Source organism: Parasteatoda tepidariorum, chromosome 10 (assembly GCF_043381705.1).
Source record: "Parasteatoda tepidariorum isolate YZ-2023 chromosome 10, CAS_Ptep_4.0, whole genome shotgun sequence".
Taxonomy (NCBI): domain Eukaryota; kingdom Metazoa; phylum Arthropoda; class Arachnida; order Araneae; family Theridiidae; genus Parasteatoda; species Parasteatoda tepidariorum.
Genome location: NC_092213.1, coordinates 40609072 through 40623674, shown reverse-complemented (window position 1 = coordinate 40623674; position 14603 = coordinate 40609072).

Sequence of the window (14603 nt, the reverse complement as noted above, 5' to 3'; positions counted from 1 at the left end):
GGCATTTCAATAATTATGAGAAGAAGAAAAAATACGGTACAAGTTATATTTGAATCTCAGTTTCTTGTATTCTCATTTTTTGAATATTTAACTTTAAATTACTAACTTTTAATACACTGATAATTTTATTTTTTTCAAAAATTGTAATAATCATTTTTCAAAAATAATTTAGAATTGAATTACTTAGTTTGAAAGCGAAATACCAACTTTTTTAAAAACATATTTCTCAACTTTTATATTTTCGCACATCATACAAGCTTTTTTTTTTCTCTCTTTGAATTAAGAAAGTAAAAACTCGATCTCTTCCTGAGCCAAAGCTGTATTTAAGGCTTTGTATTTTATACACGTTTCTATAAGCCCAGTAAATCTTTCCTATCCCAGGTACGTGCTTCGAATGAAAGAGTTCTCAAATTTTTCTCTATACCAAAACTATACTGCCTTAAATGGCATCATAGAAAATAGTGTGGGTATGTATTTTGTCAGTAATCTAATTTGTAATGCGAGATGTCAAACTTTGAACTTCCTAGAAGCATATACCTCTGTAGTTTTAGAAAAATAATAATTTTTAGCAACTTTCAAAAATTTATTATTACTTCAACTCTTACAAGTCTTGTATATCATAAAAAGATAATTTTTATTAGGATCAAAATTGCTATGACATATCTTCGGATCATCCTCAGGGATATTTCACAGATCGTCGCCAATAGCCCATTGTGCAGCTCTAGTGCTACATAAATAAATTAAATACCTACCTGCTTCGTACATTCTCATTGAACAGAACAATCACATGATAGGATTAATTAAAATACGAGATTCAGAAATTTTTTGCTGTCATGAGCATAAAATTAACTTAAGTTATAACAAATGGAGCTTTCTTAAGTCATGACACTAAAATTGCGTTATATTAAGTTATTGGGGATTCTTTTTTCGTCCCTAGAGCACCTGAATAAGAGAAGTCGACTTATCAGTCATTTCGGAGCAAAAGCTTTTCCACCAAATATGAAGAGCTACAAGATTTGGCAACTTATCTCAACAAACGACGTTAACCTCAATTCGCGATNTGCTACATTAACGACATCTCTAGAGTAACTGAATGACTGTTCATATAGAAATCGCAGGTATTAGTCTCATACAACAACGCCCCCTATAGTTCGTTGCGATCGCGAATTAAAGCCTAATCAGTAAAGAAAAGCGTGCGTCGATTAACAATGTTTTTCAATAACTTTTTTTTTATGCTCATACAAATTCACTGCAACTTTTATTACCGGTTGAAAGTTTTAAATTAAAAAATTGTGTATGCGCTATATGCCAATTACATCAATATTTTTTATAAATGATTTCGAAGTAATTTGGCACTTAATTTAATTTCTGTTAGATCTGGGTTTTTCCACTTTCTTTTCAGATTTTTAAGGAATTTGGAAGATTGAAAATTGTTAGAATAGCATCAGATCTTAATTTATTGTTACCATCTTTGGGAAAAATATACTTGAGGGTGCCCCTTGGCGAAATTGGCGACTTATGTTTGGTGCCATACTTGTTTGCCTGGAACGCCGTGGTAACCCACAAACAGGACATTTATATCTATTACTAATTAAACCTTCATTCATACACCAGTCAATCACTTTTTTTCTCTCATTGTTATTAAAATCGTACAGAAACTTAAGATTTATCTTATTGACAGTATTCATTTTTAGTACCAGAAGCAAAAATAACCTTACCAGCCGGTATCCAAAGTAGAACTAACGGATCTCTGAAATTACATTTAAAAATTCATTTAAAAACAACGCTAAATTCTAAACTAATCAGAATCACGATTAAAATCTAAACCAATCAGAATCACGATTGGTTTTCAACATCGCCCAGCTTGGCGATCAATCGCGATCACAACTTGGCGGGGGCACCCTCAAGTATAGTCTACCCCCATCTTTTCTATTTATTTCTTGTTGAGATTCTTCAAAATGAATCTTCGATAATATTTAGAATACTTTTATTTTATTTTCATACTTATATTAAATCACATTAAAAAAATTTGGAGTTTCAAATTTAGAAACATACTTCGAAGTATGTTTTTAAATTTGAAACTCGAAACCATGACATTTTCGAATGCAGAAACTAATTATGTCAGAAATTTAACTCAAAAATTATAAAGAAAATGAAACATTGAAAGATATATATGAAAGATCATTTATTAAATAGATTTCTTATGATAAATGAAAACAAACCGTTTTAAACTTTCGGGGATATATTACTATAAATTACTAAAAAAACAAACTTAAATGAGTCAGGATTAAAAAACTAACTACTTGATCTTAGTGAAAATAAAAAGAATACAATAAAAAAAAACAGGTAAATATTTGTTTTTAACAAAAAGAAATACTTAAAATTCAATACAAAACTTGGCGATTCCGAAATAAATTTAGCGAATACTTATTCAGCCAATCTCTTGTTTTATTTACTTTATTTTATTTTTAAGTGTTTATTGCAGACACACACTTAAAATTCTTAAATAAATTAATAAATGTTGTTTAAAAGTCATATTTCAAGTAAATATATACTTAATAAATGCAATTTCAATGAAAATTCCTGTATTTGGTACATAGTTAAAATTTTACAATTCAAGTAGCCCTGAATGTTATTCGTTTATTATTATTATTTTGTAACAAAAAAAAAAAAAAAAAAAAAAAAAAAAAAAAAAGACGAAAAAGAGATTTCAAAAACGAATTCTTACAACTTAATATAGTTAATATGCTACATATATAGATAGGTAAACAAATCTAATTAGTTAAAAATAAATGAGTATTTACGAGGATAAGCGAGTTCCACTCCCACGCTGCCAGTTGTATTTTCGGCAATTTACTCTCCATTTCTTCCTTCTTTTCAAATTTGAAGGAAATCTGAACATTCATAACTCTTTTTTAACTGTTTGTACAATTTACCGCCACACAACCACCTATATCAATAATTTTATGTATCCAAATAGTCTTCAAACTCTCATACTAATACTAACATAACGTAACTTGCGAACTTGTCTACTCCATAATGGCGGATATTACAGCTCTAAGCCTCAGCCTTAGACTACCCAACAAGAACATCTGCTCCCACATCCAAGACCCCAAGATCAAGAAAACAAGAGGATTGCTCCTCTGGCTTTAATTTTAGTTTTCTATATTAAGTTACAACAGTGTCTAACTGTGAATTAATAATTATTCTCTTATTAAACGGTATTTACCAGTAATATTTATTTATAATTTTCCTCAATAATATTTATAATTATTTAGACGATTATTCAAAATTAGAAGTTCAAAACTGAAATTGTTGCTTCTTCAGAATAAAGTAATTACATGATAATAGTATTTTACTATGTGAAATTTTATAATAAAGGTAATTAATTACCGTTTTACGATTATTAAATGGTAAATAAGTTAAACTCACTTTTTAATATATTAACTTTAAAAATAAATTTTTATCCAAAACTGTGTTTAGTCAATGTAGGCAATATCAAATATAAAATAATATTTAAAATTCTATAGCAATAGTAGAAATAATAAATTAGAAATGTCGCCTTAATCTACATGGCAAAAAATCTTATGAAGTTTTTTTAATAACCAAAAATTAAATAAGCGTTTAAAAAATAACTTAGTGCCTGAAGAAGTAACGGTAAATGAGCAAAACAATTAATACCAATTAAATTTTTTCAAATGGAATTGGGTATACTAAATGTGGGAAACCTAATCTGGGTGTTGATAGAATAAGAAATGTTTGGACTTTTTAAGTGAATAGCTTGCAATGTTAACGTACCAATCTTTTGGTTGCTACCTGGTAAAGTAATAAAATATCCCTCAGAGTTTTCTTTCAAAATTTACACAAACTACATTGATAATTGATTGAAACTTTTCAAATTTTCAAAATGTTCAAAACGGACTTCTTTCATTAATTACCAAACACTACAAAATTAAGAAATTTTTTAAAAATGTTTTCCTCGCATGTGTAGTGAGAAAAACTATAGGCTCCTCTATAATAGTCAGTTATATAATAGTCAGTGCAAAAAAACAAAAACAAAAAAAAAAAAAAAAAAAAAAAAAAAAAANAAAAAAACAAAAAAAAAAAAAAAAGAAACGTAAGATAAAAAAAAAGTTTTTTAATAAAAAATGTCCTTGACTATATAAATATTAAGTCAAGTTTACCAAACTTTACCAAACTTTGCAATTATCACATATGATAACCAAAGTAACCGATACAAGTGCATTGCTAGATTTTCTGACATCGGTTGCCCCAAAACACTTTTTTAGTTCGTAATTTATTCCTGGTCTCTCAAACCACTAAGCGCTTTAAATTTTATTGATAAGTATGAGAAATTACTTGACCAAACCACCTCTAAAGTTATAAAATGATTCTCCTTCAACAAATATTAAGAAATTTAAAAAACTGAAAACAGCTCTTAAATTGTTGAAGGGTAGTGTAAGCTCAAATCGACTTGTTTAAAATAATTTAGAATAATAAAGATTAAATTCCAAAATAAAATTGAGAAATTAACTTTAAATAAAGTCAATTAATCCAAAGAAATTAAAGTCTGTATCTGTATTTCTGCAGATGTGATGATGACCCTAGGCGATCTCGTGGTTACCTTTCGTTCCTGGGTTGGTCATCATTCTACAATTTATGATCGATTCCTCATCTACCCTGAGGATTATTTGTATACCAAGTGACCGATGTATTGCAGTTTGCATTATTTTGGTACATAGTTATTAACTTTACCATGCATTTACCTCTGAGCATCAAATGAGATAACCAATGTAAAATTGTTAAGATGAATATCTAATTCTTTACCCATAATTGTAGAAAATTACTATATTTTTAAACTAAAGTGGTAATCAACTCTTGTAAATAAAAAATTAGTTTGACTAAGCTTATACTATAACTTAACCATTTTTTTTTCACAAAAAGAATTTTTTTTACATCGCTACAAAATGTTGCGTTTTCTCAACAGTTGTTTTTAAAAATTTTGATTTCATTGCTTAATGGAATAACGACATCCGCGAGAAAAGTAGTTATAGATTTAACTCTATAATATGACAGAAACTATTTCCTTTTTCTTCATGTTCATAAAAGTTATAAATTTCCGATTTAAATGTAAATACTTACATTTTTTATATATCTTGAAGAATGAAAGAAGTACTTCAAAATAAAGTAAATAAAGGGATAACCTACATATTTCTTTCTATTTTTTGTTCTATTATTGCTACCAATTGTTAAAACTTCTAATTCAGATGGATTAAAAGTCTTAGCAATTGCGAGAATCCTGGAGGATACTATGAATACTATTTATAATTGTAATAGAATTTATCTTTTTATACAAGTTGCCTAACTTACTAATTGTTACGGACAAAATGAATTGACAAAGGTCACGTTTGATTAGATTTTTGCACGATTTTAAGTGATTGGCAAATTTCTAATAATTTCTACTTACAATTAGCTTGATCGCAATCAAAAAACGTAAAATAGGCAATAACTGTTAATGTGGTTTAGTACAGCAAAATAGCCACTCATTATTTTAAAATTATCAGAACCGCGCAAGTGTAAAATGGACAAGCATGTACTGAAGCGATAGTAGCGCATTCAGCTCTCTTAAGAAATATACAGCAGATTGTTAAATTAAAAAAAAAAGAAAAAAAGAAAGGTTAATGAGTACACACAAGAGCACTTTACATTCACTTTAAAAGCCAGCTGTTTAACGATGGTTATAATATTATAAAATACAGTTAAATACTAATTTATAACATTAAACTCGAAAAATACTTGTACTCCTTTTTGAACTTATACTTCTTATGCGACTTCCAACAAGATTGCGTTAAACGTTTAACGCTACATTTTTATTGGCCGGGAAATCACGTGGTGGGATCCAGTTTTCCGAAAATTTCTAGGATACTGTTTTGGTTCTCACTAGCATAAAAATAATAAAAGTCATAAAAGTATTGTTTTTCTATAAATATTTTTTTAGTTTGTTTTGATACACATATAATTTAATAGGGTAGTATTTTTTATTTTCAAATTTAGTGGATAACAATTGTAAAAAATGAGTGAAAACAATCCCACGGACAATGCGACGGATTTAAGGTTATGTCAAGGTACGTCTCTTGTGAATATCAATTGATTGTTAGGTTTTCTCTTCTGAAATTACATTATGACGCATTCACATACATTATTAATACAAATACATTTTCCAGGGCGAGACGATGAGGCAACCACAAGCACTTCCACTGGTTCAAGAGGTCCACGAGGGAAAAATGCACAATATTACTGTTATTACAGAGCACGGAAGCGAGTGGAGCAGGAAAAAGAGTCGTTGAATAGAACTAGTGATCCTTCTACGACTGCTGATTCTTCTACAATTAACGTCGCAGGTTACGAAGTTTAACTTCTTCCGCGCGGAGGGACTCCACGCGCTATTTTTTTTATGATTACCTACTTTTAGCATTGAAGCTTTTCGAACTCCAAAAAAACAATTGTTGCTACGGGAATAAGAAACATAAATTAAAAAAAAACTTACGGAGCTTAAGGGAACAAAAAAAAAAAAAAAAAANAAAAAAAAAAAAAAAAAAAAAAAAAAAACTTAAGTGACTTGTTTGCATTTACGTGAAAAGTTAATATTGTATAAACGAGCCTTCAAAAAATGTGGCAATTTTTAACACATTGAGCTAGAGAAGTATTCGCCGAATCTCTCTTTCATTCATGTCATTGTAGGAGATCAAAAATAATGCTACTTTTTAAAATACATCTAGAAATACATCTCGTGTCAACGCAAAGTCTAGAATTATCTGTTAAAGAAGTGTATTATTTTGACAAAATAAATGAGAATATGCCATCTTCCTTTCAACTTTTTCTTCCGAAATTGCTCCTGAAGCCAATATACGAATACCGGTGTCCGTTTAAAAATCGCTTAGAGCTCGTGAAATATAGGAGACTATTGGAAAAGCATTAGTAACCGGGCTAGTTTTCTTTTCGTTCTGAGGGTATTATTTACTTTTCCTCAAAGTTTAATGTATTCTTGCAGGTTTTTTTTTCTTTCAAAAGTATACAGATTTTTCGCCGGAAAAACTTTCTGTTGTTATTTTATTTTTAAAAAGCTAGATACTTCGGACTGAAAAGAAAAGAGAATAGTCAAGTGAGTTGAGAAATTAATAATGAAGTCTTTTGTTGCTTAGTAACATCGATTTTTGTTCTCTGGTGAATTGGCAAATCCTTTATGCTTTACCGATTTATGGTTTAATTCTATCCTTTTAAAAAAAAGTTAAAGTACGACGCATCTCTTTAGCTGCAAACTCATCCGGTTCTTCCGTACGAATTTATTTACATATTGAAAGTGGTAGCGAAAATGTTGTTCCATTAAACTTCTTGAATTATAATAATAAATGAGTTTGGCCACCACTACATAAAAATAATTACAACAAATATATAAGTCCACAATAGTCCTTACGATTGCGAATTTCAACCTCGTCAAAATATAAATATATTATTGAATTAGATTGTTTTTCGATATTTTCTTGATTACTTCTTGGAAAAATCAATTCTCGGAAAGAGTGAAAGTTGGCAGGTATGCGTCTCGAACCATTAAACCATTTGTGATTAGCATCGTTTTAGCACTATAGAAGGTATATAAAAGCGTGTTCGTTTATACATCATAACCAATCGATTATAAAATAACTTTTAATAATTATTTTCAAACATAACAGGTTACAAAAAAATATTCTGGGAGTTAAGAACGGAAGACCGTTCTTATAGACATCTCGATCAGAACTGTGCAGAACAACAGCTGATGAGAAAGTGAAAGTTGTAGTAGTAGTTACAAGGTAGAAGTTATTACATGCGCTCTTAGCTCTACCTCATAACAAGTACTGGAAAGATAAACCACTGCAGATGCCACAGCACTTTGCAAATGGTTAATGTTTGCAATAATTATCCAACGAATAAATAAAATATAACAATTTATATAAGGGGTATCCCAAAACTCACCGTACACATGTTAGGGGATAGAAGACAACTAGACAAGCAGAAATCCCCATACAATCCATGGTCGGAATGCAAGTAGTACAGCTCTAGAGCACGAAACATGCTGTGTCGCGAAATAATGGGAAACGGAGAGAGACGGAAGGAAAAGAAACCCATAAATGACGAAATAAATTTTATTCAACAAAAGGAAATTACACAACATGAAGTCCTCCATCACAGAAACTGCTTAAAATTGTGGCCGCAACATTAACGTAGGCTTCATACTGTCGCAGGAGTGACCGCCACGGAAGAAGTGCCAGCAGCTACGGATATCTGGGCAACAAGGTCTTCAGCAGAATCTATGGTATCTGCTTATATTTGTACTGATGCATCTTTTTATAGAATACAAATATTTCATTTTTTTATCACTCCAATTTGCATTTTAGTTATTAGAAAATGCCACTTTAAAGGCAAAATCCTCAAGATGGATGGGAAAAGGGCCGTTAACGGCCTCCTTCACCCAGTTAAATTTCAATGATGATAAATGAGCATACTTCGCTTGCGGCCCCAGGTGTCCGATTGAAGGATCAGAATCAGGAATGAACATAACTTTTTTAGACGGGTTCGGATTCCTGAAGAATATAGCTCCACTAATTAAGAGGACCTTTCGGATATTTACTCTATTTGGCAGCATCTTACGATGCATGTAAAATACAAGTTCGCCACCCAGTTTCAATTTGAGATATGAAGCATGCGGTATTTTTGAGTATCTATTAATTTTTTCTGACAAAATTATACCAATACAATTCTGCAATCAACAATTTTAGATAAGCAGTTTAATAGTATACAGTTGCCTGTTTTTAGATTTTTGATAAATATTTTTATTTTCATGCAGTTAATTATAAAAAATTTATAATAACAAGTGCAATTTTATCTTATTTAGACCAATGGAATGCAATCTAAAGCACTCTGAGGCGAGGAACCTATTTCTTGTCAAATAGACGCTATACCGCAGTAGAAATCTTTTATAACAAATTCTATTTCACCTATATAAGTTATTTAAACTTAATGGTATAGATAAGGTCAGATTAAACCTCGAGTAAACCATGAAATTTCAAATGCTCCAATTTTTGATTTTTATAATATCAAAATACAAACAAATTTTGACATTATTACTCAGGATTACGTGGTGGGGATTTAATCCTGCTATTTTATTTTGATATTTAATATTAATATTAATTTGTTTTTATTTTGATATTTTTTTCAGCATTTGAAATTTTATGGTTTCCTAAACTAACTCTTTTCTAAACTTTAAATTTTGAAACATCAATAGAAGTGAAACAGAATTTGCCACGATTCTCTCTTGGCATAGCATCCTCTGAATCCTTTAACGCAGTATTTTTTATTAAACATATTTTTTCTACTTTTTTTCATTATTTTGTATTTATTTAGGTCATAAAAAGTGAAAAATATTATATTTACGATTTTGATAATTTATGGTTATGAAATGTAGCATGAAACACCGGTATCTCTTTTTGGGTAAAGGTAAAATATTCCAAATACGGCTCTCTTCTAAACAATATTTTTTCCAATTTGCACTTATTTGCATGCATTTAGATGTAAGAAAGAGACGCAATTATTCATCATTGAAATTTCTTTAATTTACAAAATCAATTACTAATAATTATTGATAATCAAATATTGATTTTTTTGGGAAGCTCAGAGGGTTAAAAAAAACAACAACAATATTTTTTATATACTCACAACACTCAACATATACTCACAATACACATTAAAGCTACAATATTGTTTTGCGTAAAGCCCCAAACAGGTATCTAAATTGATTGCTCAATGTCAATTTAATATCAATTCACCCATTAATAAAGGATAAGCTTCAGTTTTGTTTATTCAATCATCACAATGAGCGTTAACAAATAAATAAATTACTCGTAAAAATGAGAATTTTTAGTTATAAAAGTATGAATCAGAAAAAAAAAAGTTTATTCAAAAAAATATAAATCCTTCTGCCAGTGACAACAAATCAGCTTTCTATTCACGTTACAAATGAAACAAAAGTAAAATATGTGTATAAAAAAATATAAATTCGTCATTAAAACGGAACACAGCTGTGTTTGCTTTTCGGATAGGCATTGAATTTGAATTTTTTAGCGGGCATACATGCCGATAAATTGCGCATCATAAACTTTTACTACCCCTCTCTGACATATCTTATTTTTCTTTCTTTATGGGGGTCTGCGGCACACGGCCCTATCGTTTTCCTCCTCTTGATATAATGTCATAAAAATCGGAAAAGATGAAGGGGGGAAAAAATGGAATTTCCAAGATGTTAGTGCTTTTTTCAGAGTTAAGGTTTTTTTCGTACAGCTGCGACATCTGGTGTTAAGTCGACATGATTATCAACAACGAAAGTGATTCCTTTAAAAACAGTTTGTGGAACGGTACTTTTGAAAATGACTGTTATATTTCGTTTTTGTTTATGTGGCTTTTATAAATTTGCCAGCAATATTTCGATACTTGAAAAAATGTTATGCATGCTTTTGTGTATGAATAGTTTCTGCATTTTGAGATTCAATGCTATATATATATATAAAAGTTGCTTTTTTGAATTCGAAAATACATATTTCTAAACATTTGTGATATTCCTTTGTGTTAGGAATTTTTCCCATATTCCTATAGCTGTAACATCTGCTGTTAATTTTATTTGATTATCAAAAACGAACGAGATTCTTTTAAATTTTTTTGCACCGCACTTTTGTCCCCTCTCCCCTTTAAAAAAAAATAAAGTGCCCACCATCACTGCATTTTTGAAACTAATTGTCATGTTCATGTAAACGTTTTAGTTCATGTAAACGTTCTTGTAAAAGTTCGTACCAGATATTTTATATTTTCCATAAGAGCCTCTTTTGGTTTAAACGTTATGTGGAGCAGTTTTAGAACGTTTTATTAACATACATATTTGGGGAGATCTTATAATTTTGTAACAGACTGTATATTCATGTACAGTGTGCAAGGAAAAAAAAATAAACGGACCACCCTAATTAACTTTTAATCTAATTGTCGAGTCTTCACGTTCTAAGATTCAATCCTAATGGCGAGAGGAGGGGTCCTCAAATATGCTATTTAATTAATGTAGACGATATTTGAAACTACGAAATCAGACACAAAAAGGTACTTTTTCTGAATAAACATCCATTTTTTTCGACGGATTATGATTTTTGACCCCTCAAAATATAGGGGATAGCCACAATTGGGAGCGGTTTAAAGTTTTGACCCTTTAAGGTTAATTTTATTTTTTGCTTATTTCCCCATATCTCGAGAACAATTTAAGTGAGTTTAAAAATTTTTGGACGCAATTATAAAATTCTTTCATTTAAAGATTATTCCATGAAAAATACAACTTTTAATTAATAAATTCTTTTTATTATTTTATTTAATACTAGTCGAAAAAATTTTGAATTACGAGGTATACAATTTCTTACATCATTTCAAAGCATGCAATTTTAAATGTGGAAAAATACAAAATTTGAGCGAAATTAGTCGAATAATTCCAAATATTAAAGATACGACTTTTTAAAAATTCGATTTTTCTGACGATAAAATTCGATTTTCGACTGAGTTCGCTCAAATTTTGTATTTTTGCCATTTAAAATTGCTTTCTTTAAAAATGATGTGAAAAATTGCATACAAAAAATTCAAAATTTTTCCGACTATTATTAAAGCAATAATAAATATTCACTAAAATTTATTTTTTTGCACGGAGTTATCTTTGATTAAACGAATTTAATATTTTATTGCATAAGATTTCAATTCGCTTTAAAAAGGTTTCGATAGATGGTGAAATACACAAAAAGTAAAATTAACATCAAGGGGCCAAAACGTTGAACCACTCTCTTAACCAAACATGAGGGGACCATATTTCCCAGATTGCGGCTACCCCTTACAATTTGGGTGTCAGAAATCTTAATCAGTCGAAAAAAAGGCATGTTTATTCTAGAGAAAGTACGTACGTTTATGCGCCTGATCTCGTAACTTGTATCGTCTGCACTAAATAGTTTATTTGAGGAAAAGTTATTCAGGGTGTGTGCGTACAAAAGCGTGTATGACTTACCCCTTACAAAGGTCAAAGAGCCGTGTATTTTCCGATTTTGATATTTTTACTTTACTGAATACTGTTTAATTCTAAATGAAATAAAAACGCACAAAAAAGTGAAAAGTAAATGAAAAGTTTTATGAATTTGAAATTTTTTTGAAATGTGTATTGGTTTAGGGAATTCATCATGTTTAGAATTGTTTTTGTAAACTAGATTAGATTAAGCATCAATTATAAATAATTTTATAAATATACCTAATTGAGAAAGTTCAACAGTTAAACTTAAATGCTCAACTGTTAAAAATTTTGATAACGACAAAAATGAGAGAGTTTATTTTAGAACGTTTTTTTGCTTCACTTTCGTAAATCTCTACGTTAACGGTTACCAAAGGCGGAACCCTAAGGTTTTGTGGAAGGATCATAGGAATCCCGAGAGTTAGGATTTTTTTAAACCAGTAATTAATAATTTTTTAATTAATAATAAATTTTTTAAACCAGTTTAAATGTTTATGTCCAATTAATAATTCATGATTTATTTAAAGTTTCGGTTATTTATATGGAAAAATTTATATAAAATGCTAAAAAAAAAAAAAAACCCAGCAAAATTGAAAATTTTTTTTCTTCCAGTAACAATGTATTGAATAAATTATGAAAAGGATATACAGTTAAAAAACTCTACAACTACTCTCATAGAGCTTTCCATTTCAAAATAAAATGAACAAATTAAAGAATTAAGAATTATATATCTTTCCGAATTATTCCGAATTATATCAGTTTTTATAAACCATAATTCAGCTTAATATATCCATTTTCAGAATATGCATGTACCAAAAACCGATTCATAATTCAAAATTTCTTATATTCTTTACATTAAATATTTTTAAAATATATCTAGTCAGTTTTTGTTAGTATATGCAATGCACAACTGGTAATGAAATTTTTTGACGAAGTCGTGGTTCCGCTAAAAGAAGTTTTATTATTTAGGGTTCCATAGCGAATAAAAATTGAGAACCTTTTGCTCTACGCTATTCTAAAATTATTTTCTTAAATTAAGTCATCACATTACATGGAATATTCCGCAGGAAATCAGCAAAATTTTACTGCCTTACTGAAACACGAAACCTTCCATCGAGCTCTCTAAAGGCATATAATTGATATGGGCGTCCACTTTCAGAGGGCGCTGCTGTGCACATTTTACTTCATTATTGCCAGATTCTTGAGTTTTCTAGCAGGTTGATGAGCCACAATTAGTGTTCTCTAGAAGAAGAGGAAGCCAGTAATGATTGAGAAGGACCCGAGTCTAATAGTAGCAGCTAAAAGGGGATTAATTCTCCTCTTTTAAAAACTGATCCGTAGAGGAGGCAGCGTTATTTGCACAGTCAAATAAGTTTCCACAGCAACGATTTGTTTTCTTTCAGAGTCTTGAAAAGGAGTTGTGGAGTGTCTCTGAATTGCTGTTTAATGAGCATCTTTCGATGAATGGATTTCGTTCTATTATAAGATAAGGTGACCTGATTTCTTAACCATTATTTAAGGATAAATATGTGGGACGTATTCAAAGAATTTAACCATTCGAAGACACCCATACATTTATAAAAAATATTAATTTATATGTGCAACAAAGCTTCGATTTAAAAAAATAAATAATAACTAATATAAGATGCGGAACCATTTTCATTAAACTTGATATCATTACTAAGCAGTTTTGATATATCATATGATATTCTGCATTTGTTTAACACTTGTAAAATTTGTTTAGCACTTGTAAATTCTGCATTTGTTTTACACTTGTTATGATAAGTTTATCCTATCTAAGGCTAGCGCTGTCTACGCTTATTCTGAAAATGGCGCAAAAGGTCGCTATGGAGAAAAGTCACAGTTTTGTGGAAATGAAAAGTGTTTGTGGTCTAATTTTTTGTATTTAAAAACTTACTCCAATGATGCATTATCTGGGCTAGTAAAAGTTGACAAAAAAGTTAGCAAAAGCTGAGAATAAGTCAGTGATTATGATAATTTTGATCTAGGTAGAAAAATGTCGCCAAATTGGCAATTTGTAAAAAAAAATTTTTTTTAAAAATATTTAAGTTATTCATCCGTTCTTAAGCACAGATAATTATTTCTTCACAGCAAGATAATACATATAAATAAAAATTATCGTTTTACTTCAAGTGTAAGACTCTTAAATTGTTACTTTTTCCTTTTCCTAGGCAGCAGAATCTCGGAAAACCATGTACTATATAAAGTGACAATTTCGAAACTAATTTTGACAATTTGCTCCACGGAACTTATCAATTTGAAGATAAATCTTTTTAAAATTCAAAATCTGTAATACGGAACATTGCACTTTGGAATTTAGCTGTAATTTTTCTGCTTCTAAAAATAACGTCAGAATTATTTTTTCTTTCATAAAAGGGTGAATTAAAAGTTAAATTTTACAAGGTATTGTTTCACAATAAATTTCTGTGTGGAGTGCAATATCCAATCACGGAATAATCGGTGCGATATT